At 35.3% G+C, this 19,767-nt stretch overlaps 1 non-coding gene across 1 annotated transcript; it reads left to right on the top strand.

Moving 5' to 3' along the window:
• Nucleotides 1-18,493: 18,493 nt before the first annotated feature.
• TRNAV-UAC lies at nt 18,494-18,566 on the top strand. The gene has a single exon. It is a non-coding gene; the product is annotated as a tRNA-Val (tRNA).
• The last annotated feature ends 1,201 nt before the right edge of the window (nt 18,567-19,767 follow it).

Genomic DNA, 19,767 nt, shown 5'->3' with positions numbered 1-19,767 from the left:
TGATCCCTATTCCAACACTTACAATCCAGGATGGAGAGATCATCCCAACTTCAGTTATGCAAACAAACAAGCAGCAACTTCATGGACGGTTTTTAATCGCCCTAGTGGTTTCCAAAAACAACCACAACCAGCGCAAAACTCAGAATCATCAGAGATGCTTGCTATGATGAAGAATCTAACCACAATGGTGCAAAAAAAATCAGCAAACCATTGATGGTGCAATCAAGGAGTTGCAGACACAAATGAGCACCATGGCAGGTATATTGAACTATTTGGAGACGCAGAATAGTGGGAAAATCTCTTCTCAACCTCTTAACCCAAGAGATTCTGTCAACGTTGTGACATCGAGAAGTAGTACACGAACTGTGCAACTGGAAGATGCTGAGAAAAACAAAGACCCTAAGGGGCTAGTTTTGGAGAAAGATATTACTGACTCTTTCCAAACCGATGAGGTACCTAAAGAAAACTCTAAAACTGATGTTTCTACTTATGTTCCCCCTTTACCTTTTCCTTGCAGGTTTGCTAATTCTAAAAAGGTGGAACAAGATAAGGAGATTTTATATATTTTTAGGAAGATTCATGTGAACATTCCATTGATAGATGCAATTTAACAAGTCCCAAAGTACGTGAGAATTCTTAAGTACTTGTGTACCAATAAGCAACGGTTAACCAGTAATAAGGTAATGAAAGTAGGGGAATGAGAAATTCCCACTTAAATGTAAAGACCCCGGTAGTTTTGATATTTCTATTGTTATTGGTAACACCAAGTTTAATAAGGTTATGCTTGATTTAGGAGCATCAGTAAATGTTATGCCTGCATCTATATATGAATATCTTAACTTAGGTCCCTTGAAAGCAATTGGAATTACTCTACAGTTGGCTGACCGTTCTAATGTATACCCTAGAGGTATTATTGAGGATGTGCTTGTGCAGGTAAACCAACTAATTTTTCCAGCGGATTTTTGTATGTTGGAGATGACAGATGGATCAACTGACGCATCTCTACCGTTACTTCTTGGTCGACCCTTTATGAGCACGGCTAGAATAAAAATTGATGTGCATGATGGTTCATTGACTATGGAATTTGATGGAGAAGTAATACGTTTCAACATCTATAAAACTATGAGATATCCTAGTGATGTCCATTCTTGCTTCTCCGTCGATGTGGTTGACTCATTAGCTCAACAGATATTTGATTTGAGGGGTGGTGATCCATTGGACACTGTTATCACGAGAAGTGTGGGTTCCAAAGATTTTAAAGATCTGAGCTTAAGTTAGGGGACAAATTTGAGGAAACCATTGGTGAACTTAATTCGTTGCAACAGTGCCCACCTACTCATGATATTTATTTTGTCTCTTTACCATGCACTGATGAAACGTTATTGCCATCTATTTTGCAGGCACCTAAACTAGAACTAGAGCCTCTTCCTGATCAACTAAAATACATGTATTTGGGTGATAACGAAGATTTTCCAGTAATAGTTTTGAATGCACTAACTGAATTGCAGGAGCAAAGACTTCTTCAAGTTTTGAGGGAGTACAAAACTTCTATAGGATGGAAAATCACTGATATCAAGGGAATAAGCCCATCGACGTGCATGCATAAAATACGGCTTGAGGATGAAGCAAAGCCTACAAGGGAGGCACAACGCCGCTTGAATTCTCCAATGATGGAAGTCGTAAAGAAATAAATAACTAAATTTGTTAGACGTGAGAGTTATCTACCCCATTTGTGATAGCAAATATGTGAGACCGGTACAAGTGGTACCAAAGAAGTCGGGCATCACAGTGGTGCAAAATGATAATAACGAACCTGTCCCAACTCGTGTGCAAACCGGTTGGAGGGTTTGTATAGATTACAGAAAACTGAATGCAACCACTAAAAAAGATCATTTTCTTTTACCTTTTATGGATCAGATGTCGGAACGTTTGTCTGGACACTCTCACTATTGTTTACTTGATGGTTATTTAGGTGACAATCAGATTGTTATAACACCTGAGGATCAAGAGAAAACTACTTTTACTTGTCCGTTCGGAACATTTGCATATAGAAGGATGCCTTTGGTTTGTGTAATGTACCCGCTAGGCCGCTACCTTCCAAAGGTGTATGGTAAGTATCTTTTCTGAATATGTCGACGCATTATCGAAGTTTTTATGGATGATTTCAGTGTTTATGGTGATTTATTTGACATGTGCTTGGATAACCTTACATTAATTCTTAAACGATGTTTTGAGACTAATCTTGTGCTAAATTGAGAGAAGTGCCATTTTATGGTAACATTACATCAAGCTTGTTGTCAAATTTAGTTGTCAAAAGTATATCTTGATTTCTAGTCTACGATTAGTTAAGTCTCGGTCTAGGATAATGGAGTTGAGAAACGAACCAGTCATCATTTGTGATCTACCATTTGAAGGCAAAGACCAACTAAATCTTTTGGAGAACTTTATCAACAAAAGGTAAGTGAAGAAGTGAACCACCTATTTCTCAAGTTATATTCACTTTTCTACCTTGAGACGATTGTCGCATAACTAATTAGACTAGCTTGTATAGACAAGAATTTCGAGTTGAGAACTAATTATTTAGTTTACGAATTTCTCGAAATATAATGACTAAGCTTAATGAATATTTGTTCATACTTGATCAAATTCGGTGGAGAACAATTTATTGTTCGGAACCAAATCGTGATTCAAGTTTATCATTCGAAAATAGCCTGGAACAGTGATAAGTGTCATTGATGTTATTCAGGAATGTTTCGAATCGATTTAGAGAAATATATTACTATATTCGGAATTTGTCTGTAGTTGTATTACATGTATTCGTACATGTGGCGGAGTAGCTATATATCGACTTTCAAATTTGTGCGATATGCATACTCGTATGAATATCATGGGAAAATCTGTTTGTTTCGTGATCTGGATAGGTATGTATATTTGTATACAAACCATTATGGAACTACGGTAAGGAACCGGATTAAAATAATCAAACCGGTATGCGAGCCAAAACAGTTCTATGTTCTAGAACTAGTTTAGTACCCAAACCGGTACATAAACTGAACAATATGTTAACTCCGGAACCGGCAAAGGTCCAAAGTTTGCAAACCGGTACGCGAACTAAAAAGTTCTGTAGACTCCGTAACTTTGAATTAATTTAAAGTTTGCAAACTGGTACGTGAACTGAAAAGTTTTGTAAGAGTCCGGAACTTGGTAATTGCATAAGTGTGTAAACCGTTTTATGAACTGAGTAGTTATGTTGACTCTGGAACTCGGTCATTGCATGTAACTTTGCAAATCGGTCTACGTACTATGACTCAGCTGATTCATGAACAATTCAAGTACTTGTACTCTATACATTTACAAACTATGTCGATTGTGATTCAACTGCGATTAAATTATTTCCTTGAAGTAATTTGCATTTGATCAATTCTCTAATTAACACTAGACTCATTTGATCACATAATTGTGACCCAATATTAATGTCTTGTGAACATGAAAATAAGTGTTAAGCTTTTTAAGTTCAAATAGGCTAGTTTCGGCTATCCATATTGAACATAATCTTATACACGGTTTGGTTACGATTTACCTAACCATAGTGTATATCTTGTATATGTGAATAAGATTCAAAGAATTCATCTAACGGTGAATATTGATTGCTTGGTTCCAAAGCTATCTTAGCTTAAACCTAAAGCAACCTAGGCTTTGAAGTCTATATAAGGGGAACTCTTGGCAAATGGGTCTTTGAATCCTGACACTACTTTTTGGTGTGTCCTAGTTGTATCTAGAGTCGTCCTCTCCAGAAATCCTTTTAGGGTTTAGCGACTACATAGACTTCATTGGGATTCGTGAAGGCAGGTTCAGTTATCTTTTATCTTGATAACCTGAGTATCCTACTCTTGATTGTTTGTAATCAATCAAGATAGATAATCAACAAAGTCTCTTCGTCTCATACATTGTTGATTCCGCAAGTTTTATACTTGTGAGGTGAATAATAATCTAGGATGCACTTCGGGTTGCATAAGTTCGGATTTTGAGGATAGCCAGACTTTTATCTAAATTACTGAGTTCGGGCTCAACTACATTCCAGACCGAAGTTAATTGGTAGTATGCTAGTATCTGTAGCGGCTTAATACAGTTTGGTATTCAATCTAGACTAGGTCCCGGGGTTTTTCTGCATTTGCGGTTTCCTCGTTAACAAAACTTCTGGTGTCAGTGTTATTTCTTTTTCCGCACTATATTGTTTATCTTTATACTTGAAATATCTCAGGTTGTGCGTTGATCAATCACCGTATCTAGGTCCAACCTTGTTAGTTAGAAAAGACTTGATTGATCCTTGGACATTAGTCTTTGGTATCGTCCAAGAACTCTCTTTGTAGTTAGGTTCACGGATTCAATTCTGTAGAAGTTCTAACAACAAGAGAGAGACAAAGAGAGATAACTCTAGGCACTTTCCTTGATTGAGTTTTTACCCTCGGAGTTGTGTTGAGTTTGTCCATACAGATTTCCTAAGAAAAAGTTGGTGGTGTATTTTGGTACCCCCATTCATGTTCATTAAGCTTGGTAATTATATTTCGAGAACTAATTATCAAGATAAACTTGACTCGAAATTCTTGTATATGCATAATAGGCTAATTAGTTATGCGACATCCTCCTATTAATAGAAAAGTGAATACATATATAACTTGGGAAATAGGTGGTTCAGTCTTCACTTACCTGTTTTTGATGAAGTTCTCCAAAAGCTTTGGTTGATCTTTGCCTTCAAACGGTAGAACGCAATGATGGATGCCGTGATCCACAGTTTCTCAACTACATTTGTATCCTAGTCCAAGACTTAACTAACTGTAGACTAGAAATCAAGATATAGTTTTGACAACTAAATTTGATAACAAGCTTGAGATAGCAAAACTTGTGAATTCGACCGGGAAATGTTCTAACAGTCTCCCCCTTTGTCAATTTTACTGACAAAACTATCATTACATATGGATAAAAAATAAAGCTTTGAAAACTTCTCGAATCCATCATGCTTGATTTTCTTGGTTTCTTCAACTCCTTGAACTCTTCGTAATTTCAATTTGCAATGGTTCTGATCGTGTTCAACTCATCATTGTTATTGTTGAAGATCCGTAGCGATAACAATATTGAAAACAAATATTCTCAAACTTCGTTGTACAAAAACATGGTATTATTAACTTCTCAAAAGTTCAATTGTATCCTAATGCTGAAGTCATACTACGGTGATATGTTTCTCCCCCTTAATAAATACTTACGTATTTTGCATAATAGGTGAAACCTATAGATTATTGATTCACTCCCCTTTTACATAATGATATGTAAACCATATGTATGTAGTGCGACAGTACTAAATAATTTTCCTCCTTTTTGTCAAAAAAATTGGCAAAGGTACGAGAATCATGGGATCCTAATGAATACAACCAAAAGATATGTCAAGTTTTAAGGAAGTTAGAGACTCCACATTATAACATATTTAAAATACAACTCCTCAAATAAACTCTTTTAGATGATAGCACATGGTAAGAAAATGCTTACTGCTCATATAGGAGATTTAAGATACAAGCATCCCCTTCAAATACCACAGCCACACTCCCCAGAAAGATATAGCTTTAAGAACTCTCCCCCATTTGATGCCATTCCCAAGTAAACAACATGAGTGACCTTGCTTTATGAAAAGAATGATTTTGTTGGACATTAACAAACCACATGGATTTGTATCCTGAAAATCGACCTAAAATAATCTCAACGCCAGTTACGGACAAAAGATAATTTTAATCGGTATGACTCAACATAAGAAAATCTTACGGAGTGTGTCAAGCAGTAAAACACAGAAGTGTGATCACGAGTAGATCAATACTGCGAGAAAAATCTCAAAGACTTCGTTCTATTTTCTGTTTATAAAAACATAATAGATTTAACTTCTAAGCATATATAAATATCAGCTCGATTCACGAAAAAACGTAAAAGCACAAATATTTCATAAGACTTTTGCAATAATTAGACCAATAATGATTACATACTGCAAGTTCATCTTCCAACAACTATAAAATTTAAATAAATAAATCTAAAAACATGCAAGATGAAAATCGTTAGAAATAGCTTGTGTAATCACAACTTCTGCTATACCAAACCCTAGTCATCCTTCTCAAAAGTAAGAATAAATTCTCACAAGAAGTTTCCTAGACAAATAGAAAACGAAATAAACTAGATTTTTACAGATTTTTCATTGGTATTAAGACCCTTCAGAGAAAATATCCTAATTGAGAAGTTCACCAACATGAGATTTCATGAGAGCAAGGTCAGCGGAAAACTTTTTCAAATCAGTCTTCAACATGTCTAGACCTTTTAGCGTTTCAACAAGTTCTAGTTTCGCTTCCTCAAATTGTTTAAGAAAATCATAAACAACATCAACTGAGATCATCTCTTTCAGTTCAACATCTTGATGATGATATGCAAAACAGCAATTCACATCCTAGTTAGTAATTCGTCGAATGATTCCCGAATCATTCGCGAATTTGAACGTATCGACGAATAACGAACCAATCGGCCGAACTATTGAAAGACCGAACATGGTTCGCGCACTATATGGAAGTTTCGGATTATTCGCATATTATTCGGATCCGCAAATTATTCGTTCACTTAATTCGGACAGCTGTCTGGGTTAGTGTACTCGAGTCAGTCTGAGTCCATCATCCGAGTCAGTGATCCGAGCCCATTTCCTCCTTCTCTAAACAAGAAATGAAAAATACGCTGTTAGGGTGAATTGAACCCTTGACGTCTGACATCCTAACCAAGGGTCCAACCATTGGGTCACTCATTTGTTAGTGATATATTCATAATGTATTACCTATATAACTCAAAAACGTTCATTTAAATCATTTTTAACCTTAAAAATGTATTATTTATTAAATTTATATATGTCGAATTTTCAATACCGAACTCACACTTCTAAAACGAATTATACACATACGTATGCCGTTCTGAACTACTACTGAATAACGAACCGTTGACCGAATTTTTGACCGAATCCGATCTCTCTGAATCCGTATAATTCACGTACGTATACTGTCCCGAACTCCACTACGTATCCCAAATTGCTAACTAGGATTCACATCAGAAAGTTTTTCGGAAGAATCGTCATCAACCAGAGTTCTCTTCTTTCCTCTTGTTTCAATACCATCGCGATCAAGAGCTTTCTCCATGCTTTCAAGAATTCGTGACATAGGAGACATCCTTGGGTGCGGAACCCTAGATGAGAATTACTCAATCAGAAGTTAAGGTATATAAAGGAGTTTGTAAATAGGTATTCTCTAAGATGGCGGTCCGTTCGTGACCTGTTTCAGATATTATGGTTTTCGTACGGTCACGAAGGAAAGATACGTGTACCTTCTGATGGTACGAGACCCGTCGTTTATAATAGGTTTTTAAATAACAATTTTAGAAAACAGTCTTTTAGAGAGAACAACAATTTTCAATACTGCAGTTTTCTTCCTTATCTATGACAAATATTCTTCTTCGAATATTAATGCATTCTTAGCTCAACAAACGTGAGTTTAGAGGACAAGAGAATTAATATTCATGGAAAAAAATTTAATCTGAGAATGCTTTACTATTTTGGAGCTTAGCTCAACCAGAATTGTTAACATTCGAGTCTGATCTAAATTATCATGGAAAGATTGCATTATGAAAAAGATTATTGCTCATCATATTCAAGTACTACTTGAGATTAATAGTACACTTGTGACGCAGTATCCTTATCCAGTAGGATTTTCATGGATAAGGTTCCAAAACTTGTGCCTAGTTTGCACAAGGGTGAGCCATATGCTCACGGGAGGAATTATACTTCAGTTTACTGTTTTTACCTCTTTATTTTTCTAAGAGAAACTATCTGGAACGTGAAATGTGATCATAGAAATTACTGTCATCAAAATAAGAGACATGATTGGAACTCTTACCTGAGATCGCTTGCCTTGAGACTGACAGTTTATCAATAAGATCCTTATATCCTGTAATGATCAAATTCATGTTTGCTTGTTGAGCTGTTTCAACAAGATCCTTACCTGATAGTTCGTGTATCCTGATCTTGCTATTGTTGATTGAGCCTTTATCTCCAACATGTAAGATTGATAGAAATCACAAAGTTCTTCATCTCAGACTTAGTGATTCCACAAGATATTACCTCTATCACGATATTATTAATTGATATCAAGTAGGTTTTTCTTGTGAGGTGAATAATAATCTAGGCTGCTCTTCAGGGTCTTAAGTACCAGATTTTGAGGTTTGCTAGACCCAGTCTACTGCAAACGATTTCCTATCTCACCAGATCTAACGATTGGACATAAATCAAAATAGGATAATTTGTGGGAGTAAGATTGGTTTAAAGCCTTCGCTTTGGTTGAAGAAACTCTTAGGTTGTAAAGGACATCAGCTAAGGGAATCAATTGTGCAAAGTCTTGCGAGATTCAAGAGGCATAATGAGCGTGAATGTAATTGAATCGTTGTGACGGTGTGTTCGGTCTCAATTACATTCCAGTGTGAAGTTATTAATAGTAGGCTATAGTCTATAGCGACTTAATACATTTTGGTGTTCAAATCTGGACAAGGTCCCGGGGTTTTTCTGCAGTTGTGATTTCCTCATTAACAAAACTTTTGGTGTCTGTGTTATTTCTTTTCCACGTTATATTTGTTTAAGTGTATAATTGAAATTTCAGAGTTTGTATGTTAATCAATCAAAGTATATATATTCATCCTTGTTTGTTGGATACGACTTGATTGATCTTACATATTGATCCTTAGAATCGTCCAAGTATTCTCAAGGTATGATCAGGTTCACAGACTTGTTTCTGTTTTACTACTGATTGTGAGAGAAATAGACATAGACTCTTTATATTATTCCTTGACTGAGATTCATTAAGTTATAACTATCATAATTGTATTTGAGTTTAGTCCATACAGGTTGTCGAACGAAAAAGTTGGTAGTGTACTTGTACCCCCAGTTTTTTCACCCTTCAAGAAATTTGAAAGCGAATACAATCACAAAATCTTAGAGAGAGCATGCTTGTATGACCTAGGATATTTAGGACAAGACTTCACTTCGAATAATCATAAGAAAGAGGATAAAAACATTCAAGAAAGGCTGGATAGAGTGGTTCAGAACGCAAAATGAAATTTTTAGTTCCCTAGTGCTTTTCTTTCTCTAGGAGCAACATGATCATACCATTGTCCTATACTTCTTTCTTTCTTTATATAAAATCCTTACGAGACAAGAATGGAATGTTAAATTCTATTATACTTGGCAAAAAAGGACTAATGTGTTACTGTAATCCCTAACTCATGGAATCACTCTTGTATGGAATACCCCTCTATCTCTTTAGTTTCAAACCTTAAATTAGCAGGAATAAACTTAACTGATTGGAAGAAAAACATTTCTGGACAATCAGAAAAAAAATCTCTACGATAATAAAGGAAATAGAAAGATCAAAACTTGGGGCTCCTCGGTCTATTTAGAGAACATTTTAAAAGATAATATGAGTCAATTAGAATACTTATACGACATCCAAGAAACAATAGCAAAAAACCAATCAAGAGATAACATGATAGAATTAGGAGAAAAAACACTAAATACTTTCACACTGTCACCTTGAGGAGAAGGAAATGAAACAACATAGTGTTTGAAAAACTCACAAAATTCAGTTACACACAATCGAAAGGAATTAGTGAAATCTTGACTGATTACTTTCAAATTCTTTTTAAGCCAGACAATGTAGACATTTCCTTACACGATACTGTACTAGAAAATATTCTAGAATGCATAACAGATACTGAAAATTTGTTTATTTCCTCCATACTTACTAAAGATGAAATCTTTGTTTTTATTAATTACTAAAAAAATGAAACCTGCTAAAGCTCCAAGACCAGATGAATTTCATGTTAGCTTTCTTAGAAAAACTAGGATAAAGTAGGACCCCATGTTATTCTCACAATACATTTTATTTCCAAACAAAAATAGCTGAAACCAGAAATCAATAAAACTCATCTCCTGTTAATCCAAAAGTAAAACACCCAAAATACCCTAGCAAATTCATGCCAATAGGACTACGTAACACAATCTACAAAATAATTTCAAAAATTATTGTAAATAGAATCAAACCTCTATTAGACTAAGTACCATCCCATACTAATTAGCCTTTCTTTCCTCTAGACAAATCGGTGATAACATAATGGTAGCTCATGAAATAATCTAGACATTCAAGTAGCAAAAGGCAATAACATGAGGGTTATGAGACAAAATAAATATGCCCAAAGCTTTTTATAGAGTTAAATGGAACTTTCTTCTTGAATCTTTAAAAGCTTTTGGTTTCAATTATGATGTTTGCTCCCTTATAGAGCAATGTGAAAAAGCGGGGGTATAACAACCACACCCAATAATTCGTTCGGAAATTTGTATGGACTAACTCTAATATAATTCTGAGAGCACCAACTTAAAAGCGAGCTCAATCATGAAATACATCAAAGAGTTATATCTTAATTTATCAATACAGTCTGTAATCGAACAGATAGAAATCTGTGAGCCCGATTGATATGAGAAATAACTTGGATGGTGCCAAAGACCAATTCCCAAGCGCCAACCAATTTTTATCCAACAATCAAGGTCGGACTTACCAATTGATTGAACTACGCACAACCTGTGATATTTCAATTATATAAACAAATATAATGCAGAAAAGAAATAACACAGACACCAGAAATTTTGTTAACGAGGAAACCGAAAATGCAAGAAAACCCAGGGACCTAGTCCATATTTGAACACCACACTTATTAACATGATACAGACACTAGCCTACTACAAGTTAACTTCGGAATAGAATGTAGTTGATCCTTAACCAAGTCTCACACCAATTAAGGTACAGTCGCATTCCTTATGACTTTAGAACCACGCCGAATTCTACGCACTTGATTCCATTAACTGATCTCACCCACAACTAAGAGTTGCTACGACCCAAAGTTGAAGACTTATAAACAAATCTGTCTCCCGCAGATAAGTATTCTGATAGACTAATCTGTCTCCCACAGAAGTACCTATGAAGTTTTTGTTCCGTCTTTTGATAAATCAAGGTGAACAGGAACCAATTGATAATCTTGTCTCATACTCCCGAAAAGCAGTCTAGAAATATGAATCACCTCACAGTGACTTAACTATAAGGTAGTAGAAGAAGTTATTGCGAAATCACAAAGAATGAGACAAAGAGCTTTGTGATTACTTTTTATATCTTACCTATAGGAGATAAATCTCGAGCAAATCTTAGAGAAGATAGTACTCAATACGATAGAACAATTAAGATCAGAATACAGAACTACAGAGAAAATAGTTGGATCTGGCTTCACGAATCCCAAATGAAGTCTTCAAGTCGTTAACCTATAATGGTTGTGGAAAAACCTAGGTTAAGGGAGAATCGACTCTAGTCGCAACTAGGACACATGAAATTATCAGGATTAGGTTTTTCAGTTGCTAGAGTTCTCCCTTATAAAGTCTTTCAAATCAGGGTTTGTTTTCAATCAAAGCTAAGTTGGCTTAGTAACAAAGCATTCAATATTCACCGTTAGATAAAATCTTGATTTAAGATTCAAGGTAAGTCTGCTTAGAACCAAAGAAATATCTCTCCGCCGTTAGATGGTCTTAGCTTGTTACACACAAATAAAATATACTTTCATTTAGATATGGGTAACCGTACCTAAATGTGTATATTGAGTTGGTTCAATAACAGTTAACCGAAGTTAGCCATATGAATACTTTTGTCTTAACCACATTCATCTAACACTTCCAGATCAACTATGATGATCAATCAATCATGAAAGATAATCAAATGAATCTAATTGTGTTTCACATAGATTTGTTCAATTGTTCACTATCTCATAGAAATATATATGAACCAATTGAATCAAAATCGGATTGATTCGTAAGAATCAATTCATGAACATTAAGCCACGGTTTGCAAATATTGCATTCCTTAATTCATAAAAGTATTTGTTCATGAGTATGAAAATCATACTAAACCGATTTTAGAACTTTAACTACTAAGTTTGCAAGTAGGTACGCAAACTATAGCTTCCGGACTTTGGTCTTATCCAGCCCTTTGCAAACGGGTATGCAAACAGCCATCCCGGACCTAACTCAGGTAGCAAACAAGGTTCTCGGATTTTAACAGTTCAAACTGTTCGCATACTAGGTATGCAAACAACGTCCCCGGACCTGAATCATACCAAAACAGTTTGCATACTAGGTACGCATACTGTGTTGTATCCAGACAAAGGTTAATTGTTTTAAACTCCCATTTCAATCATTGAAACATCCTTAGAAGACGACAATATCTGTCTCACACAAACTATTAGATTCAAGTAATTTTTAAGTGATCGAATGATCAATACAAAACTTTCCGAGTAGACATCAAATGATTGTCTCACACAAATCATGTAAGATGTTTCAAGGAAATTTCCACATGATCATCTTTTGACTTATTATTTAGTTTCCAACAAATAAATTGTTTCCAACTAAACTCGTCAAGAATATGATGAACGAAGGTAAAGCAAAAAGCTCCCGACACATATTTCGAGAAAAAGATAAGTGAATTAAACTCAGCTCGAAGTATCAAATGGGTATAATATAAAAGTCTATATATCCATACGACTTAGTCTCATTAGGGGATATAATAAAATCGACTTCTAAGGGATAGATAAGTTTAGTCTCCACATACCTTTTGTTGATGAAGTTCCTCCAAGATCTCCTCAGTAGATCTTTGTTTTCAATTGATGAACGTCGTGAAGTCTAAAATCAACTACACATTATATCCTAATCCGAGACATAGCTATAAGTAGACAAGAAATCAAGACTATATTTTTTATCAACTAAACTTGACAAACAAGCTCGAGATAGCAATGCTTGCGAGTTCGACCGAGCAGTGCTCTAACACAATGCATCTCAACTACTTCAACTATTGTGCTACTAAAAGGAACACCACGGAATGTCTTCAATCCAACAACGGGACTCCGTTACGGAGACCATTTATCCCTTATCTTGTTATCATCTGCATGGAAATTTTCTCTAGACTCCTGTTATCTCAAGAAAACAAAAAAATAATACATGGAGTTAAACCAACCCTAAAAGGTAACCCAATTTCACATCTTGTCTCTGCATATGACTGCCTTCTATTTGTTAAGAAAGATCTAATATAATGTAAAAATATTCTCAACACAATAGATATCTTTAGCAAAGCATCATGTCAACTAATAAATTTCAAAAAATCAGGAGTTTTCCTTAGTAAAAAAGTTCACCCCAAACACCAAAGAATGATGTCTAAACTGTTGAAAATCAAACATGGAAACTTAAAAGACTCTTACTTGGGAGCACCTCTTTTCATAGGTAAATCACTGTTATAAAAAAAGGTGTACTTTGACTTTGAGATTTGAGAGTCATTAGAAGGACAGGATTTGACGGGGACCCTGATCTGGCGGTCGGAATCATCCAGATCGAGCTATGACTTGGACGACCAGGAAAATTTAGGTATTCTTACGGGGTGCGTACGGGGGTCAAAAGAAATAAGGTGGAGTGATTCTCGGTTGTTTCACATAAAACCATTTTCTTCCTTCTTGCTGTTACGGTTCTTCTCCTCTCTCGCGAAACTCTAGAATTTGAATCTGTTTTTGTTTCTGAGTTCTTTAGATCCTGCTGTTGATCTAAATACATCTTAATCACGTTGAAACCCTATAAATTTTATCTTTGTATTTATTTATTTTTACTACTTTTGATCGACGTGGCGCGATTGGTGTTACTAATCTGATTCTGCAATTTATGTTTAGTTTTGTCAAAGAGGACGATGTAGATGACAGGAAGAAGAAGGTAACCCTAGAATTTTTAAATATGATTTTTTTTTCTTCTTGATTGATATATGCTAATTTGTATTTGATTTATATGTTTGATGTAGGAACTATAACATTGATTTAGGAGGCAAAGTTTAATTTCAAAGAGGATGGAGAGGAAGTTTAATTTCAAAGACATGCAGCGGAAGACATGCAAAGTCACCAAAAAGAAAAGAAATCGATAAGGTAAACAAACCCGGATTTTCTTAGAAATTAAATTGGGTTTTAATTTGGTGTAGGCAGATTGATTAGACTCAGGTTTGGTTTTCAGAGAAAAGTTAGCTATATCCCACCATCTGGAATTGGTAAATCCCACCACATTGAGAGAGAACGTTATTCAACAAATTAAACAAAAATGGCAAACACGGATTGTTCACATTCACTCAATCTTGCAGCACCTTAAACACCATATGCATTTTCATTGCGCAGTAACAATACAACAGTCAAAAAGAACCCAACATGCCTTCTTAGGTTGCTAACAATGTTAGTGTTAATGAGCGTCTATGATGAATTCGACCCTTGATGAAACTACTTAAGATAAATTTGGTAAGTCAAAGAACAGATGTTTATTCTGCAAGTTTAATATGGACTACCATTGAAATCCTTGAAAACCAATTGTTAATATTGTCATTATTACTTCTAATAATGTTAACGATGATGAATTGCTTATCTTTGTGTTCTTTACCGGATTTAGAATTATGGAAGCTCGATTAAAAGTTTTTATAGACTCGCAGGGGTTCGATGGAGAACAGTCTTTGGCTGGCAAACCTTTAAGTAAATTTCACATGCTTGTACAAGTTTGTTTAAGATTTGAAATAAAAATGAAGGTGTTGATGTCAACAAGAGTCTAATAATTCTTTCACTAGGAAAGTCGTCAAAGCGGTTGCATCTGCTGATGTTGTAGGAGAAATCTGAACCGTGAGCTTTTGTTGGCTAAATCCTGAGTCGTAGCTCTTATTCAGGTACAATTATTTAGAGTCAAACTCCGTAACTCCGGGTTCCATTGTTTCAATCATTTTCTTACCTCTTTTAATTCATTTTCTTGATTGTTTTCTCTTGCAAATGCTTTTGATACATCCGTGTTAGTCAAATTCAACCAACTATAAGATTCATCTTGAGGAGATTTATAAGAACCAGCACGAAGTTACTTGCATGTAATTTTTTATTCTGATTTGTTTTACTCGAAAATCAGTAATCTAAGAGTGGCTTGAACATGAACAAAGAGTACTCACCGAGATGGGTTAGTGAAATTATAATTGATTCTTTTATATATTTTAGCCAACACCTGATACGTATTCCGTATGTTGGCCATGTATAAGTTCTAAAGAGCTATAATGTTCTAAACAACACCTGACCTGTGCGAGGAACCTCTTCTAAACAGCTATAAGTTCTACCTCTTCTAAACAGCTATAATGTTTAATTTGAAGGGGATGGTTTGATAGTTTTGCCATATGAAAAAGAGTTGCGAGAAGGCTTATGTGACCTGTGCTTTATTTATGTGGTTTAGGTTGTATACATAAGGTTGTTGCTTTCTTTTACACCAATTGATAAATCCTATCAAGACTACCGCAGTTAACATGAAAGAACTCCACCGGGATCATGAAGTCATCATGCAAGCATAAAAAATCATCCAAGAACACCAATTATAGAAGCAGAAAAGATAAATAAAAAGTGGTATCAACCTTAGTTATGTTACAGGGTGGGGTGTGGGTCAAAAGAAATGGTGGTGGAAGCTCTAGGATGTCTGGGGTCGTCCAGATATTCCCAGTGGTTTTCTACCGTTATCTTTCCACCTCTTTTTATTTTCGATAGATTCTCTTTCTACACAGTCTTTGGATCGGTTTAACTTTTATAGGTGAAGGAGAGGAACAAATTTCATCAGATTTTCTTGGTAATCTCTCCTCTCTTTAATATCTCTGCCGTCTCTTATCTATATTCGTTGCGACCCCTTTTCCTCTATTCAGAAAAACCCCAGGACCTTTTCGTTTCGGTTTGTGTTTGATTTTTTGATTGTGTGTTTTTTTGTTTTGATTTTGTAGGTGCAGTGAGTCTAATCTGAACGATGGGTATTTTAGTATGTATCTGAAATTCTTATTCGCACATTGTGTTTCGATTGTATGATGAAGGTAAATTTATTGTCTCCTAAATTCTCCTATATTTATACGAACCCATGTATTGTGCATAGGAATTCATGGTTGAGTTTATGTATATGGACAGGTTTTGGGGAATTATTCTATTTTCGATTTAAGGACATTGATGCCTCCTTGGCGTTTTCTTCGCTTTTAAGTCGCTCATTGATATTTATTGTGGCCATCTGTTTTTGGTGGTATGTGTTCATTTTTCAGATAGCATTATCTTTAAATGGGTTGTTTGTATTTTAGAATTCCAACTCTTTCGAAGAAGTCTTTGATTGCAATGGGTTCAGAAGAGGATGAGATACAATCTTACAGTTAGTTGAGGAAGTCACTGCTGTTAACTGGGTGGATGGTGTATGTACCTTAATCTGCATTTCTTTGGGAAGCGCTGATATTAGATGCATAAATTCTATCCCAATGTCATATAAAAACCGTGACCATTATCGCTTTATCTGATCAGTCTGTGTTGTAATATAAATTATGTGTTCCATTAAAATTAGCATGTGTAAAACAAGGGTATAATCTCTACTCCCGCTGATTTTGGTTTTTCCCTCTATACTTTCATTGTTCATAACTAAGGTTCTCATAGGAAGTAATTGTCCATAACTTTTCCATATTGATAATTTTGTTCCCAATTATGCTTGTAATTGGGAGAACTTTAGGTGCACATATCATCTCTGTTATTATCTTAGGCTACATGCATCTAGCCTATGTTGTTAATGGGTGTTTCATAGTTCGTTGATAAGAGCTATAGGCGGATTTGGTACTGCACATGCGTAGATCTGATATAGGTGGTGACTTTTTTTGAGATACATATGGCTGGAGACTTTCTTCCGTAGCATCTCTAAAGCAACTATTTTTCTTTTGTGACTAAGTTAGGAACTCCTTCCATTCAAGAGAGACTATTTGTTATTCACATTTTGTTTGTGGTGATACGAATATATGCATAAGAGGTTTCACTTCATGTAAGCTTAAAAAATGGTGATTCATATGTCGGGTTAACTCAATATGTTGTCATTGATGAAAGCAGACCCTTGATAAGTTTTTGTTATTCAGATAATGACGATACTGTTGCGCATTTGAGGCATGGACCCATGGTGACTGGCCCAAGTTGTTATGTCATGTGCGACACCATTTGCAAGTTAAAATACATAGCCATGCAACCCATTGGCTTATCAGGTTTGTCTTCATGAGCCTTATTGTGATTTATTGATAACTAGCTATGAATCAGAACCGTCTCATTTTTCTTCTTGAATTTAAGCATTTACAAAAATAGTTTAATACTTATTGTGGCGTCATATTATTTGGTGGTAATAAGTTATAATGAGAACGTAATGTGTGGATATTCAATTTTCAACTAAGGGTGTTTAGTATTACTTAATTTGAAGTGTCAGTTTGTGTTGAATGGAAGTGATTTTGCTGCTCCAAATACCACTGCTAGGCTAGAAAGCACAATAGTGATGGTTTAAAAATCTTCAATTTTTATTAAAGTGCCACATCGATGACAATGGAATCATAATATATGAATTCATGATGGCGGTGCATCATGTGAAGGTGATGTAGACTTGAAGTATTTTTGTCTTTCATAAATTAACTTACTAGAGTTTCTCATGAATTTTTTTTCAATGAACATGCCTGCCGCAAAGCCTGTTTTCGGAATTGATTTCATCAGGTGCATAACACACAGACTGTATGTGCTTAGGATTTTGATCTGATGCCTTTTAAAATGTAATCGGTTTGTTTGTTTTTCGGCAAAATAATCTATTCACCAAATACTATTGTGAGCCTGTGATATTTAGCTCATCTGAGTTGCGGGTCAAAATGAATCATGAGATGACATCTCTAGGTAATGTCTTAGATCTGTTTCTTAGATAAAATGATGGTATGTACGGATAAGATTGAAATAATTTGTTTTTCTGATATACTTAAAATATGATTTATTTCATAGATAAGTGAGATTCTTTTTCTTTTTGGAATTGATGGTCGAGGTGAAGCAATTGGTGATGCTGAACTTTAGGAGAATGCTTCCTATGCCTTGGAACTTTGGTTCTGGGTATCTTATCGTGGTCAGACTCTAGATATGACAACTTAGTTCTATCTATTTTTCTAATATGTTTTTGGAGATTAAATCACTTCAGTGCTTTGCATCAAAAAGTATTTACGACTTTCATCCGATTGTCTTTGGCCATTTTTGTTGGGTTGCAGGACATGTGTACTCTATTGAAGGCCCTGATGATGCAAATCCATCTTGAAAGGAAAAGACTTAAGGTAACGGAATTGTTAGAAATAATTGAAAAACATCTCATTTTGCAACTAAAAGGTGATTTTCTTTTAAGGCTCATTTGATTTAATATAGCAGAAAAGTTCATGTTCTACTTTCCACAAGGCAGTAAGTATATGATGGTCATGAATTTGAGAGTTTTAACTTAGTGTTACTGGCTGCCTTAGCTCAATTGGTAGAGCGCATGGTTTACAACCATGTAGTTGTGGGTTCAATTCCCGCAGATGGCACAAAAATCATGTAATTGATTAGATTTCTATATATTTGCATAGTAATGATGAATTTATGAGTTGTTTGGATTCTTTCATGATGTTGATATCTTTCATCTTCAAATAATGAAATATTGGATCATATTTTCTCATCTAATTCTTAGTTTTACCAAGAATGGTGAAGTTCGCGAAAGTGTAATCCCTGATTCTATTCTATTAGTTCACGATATGCCTTATTTTCCCATAGTTCCTGCAGCAGACATGCTTCCAAAAGATAATTATCTCAACGAAGATTTTACATCCGATGATTTTGATGAATTTTGTGGTATTTTGGATGATGAGGAAGATGATTTGTAAAATGGATATTGAATGTCCAGTGTGTTAAGCACTGCACTGGATCGACGAGAGGACATCCGACTCATCCAAGAAGAATCCAACCTTTGCAAAACGCTGCTAGAGACTCCTCAGGAACTGATGAAGTTGAGGTTTATCAGAGATCACATCTGAAAGTACAATGCTTTGAATATTTTACCAGTCTTGGTTGCAAACTGGATAAGAGAGTTTTGAAGGGTAATGGCCCGAAATCCTTCGCAATTCACAGGAAACTTTGGCACAACACCAGAATGTTACTACTTGACGAGGGAAATCTATCAACATATGTATCTCTATGATCCTAATCAAGCCCTGGATCAAGACGTTCTTGGAACAATTAAGAAAATTTAAAATTTTAATGTGTTTTGCACTAAATATTCCCCCGCACAAGAGATTCTGAGCAGTGTCAATCCCGCCGAACAAAATTCCATAGTCATCATGCACTATAACAGAACTACAAATGGAAGGCGTTGTAACCTGCCAACGGCTGGCAAAGTTTCACTTATACTACCTTGAGATGGTTTTCAAAAGCCTAACATCAGAGATATCTTACTTCATCGGAAGGGGAAAAATGGACTCAAACATATTTCAGAGTGTCACCCTACATACTTGCCCTTGCATTACCTTTCACTCTTTCCATACAATGAGATGAGTTGCATCCTAATGTGAATCCGAACACAGGAAAACATACTATAAAACGGTTAAATCCAAAATAATTTTATAGTTTCCGTCTTTTAAAGCGTCTAGGCGAGTATTCTACCATCCTAAGAGAAAAAAAACTGTTTCAAGAGTATTTGGTGGGTTCTTGGGAAACAAATGAACAAAAGCGCATGTGTTATCTGAAGAAAAT

This window comes from Papaver somniferum, chromosome 3 (genome assembly GCF_003573695.1).
Source record: "Papaver somniferum cultivar HN1 chromosome 3, ASM357369v1, whole genome shotgun sequence".
Taxonomy (NCBI): domain Eukaryota; kingdom Viridiplantae; phylum Streptophyta; class Magnoliopsida; order Ranunculales; family Papaveraceae; genus Papaver; species Papaver somniferum.
Note: the sequence above shows the minus strand (reverse complement) of the source record. Positions and strands in the feature narration are given on the sequence as shown.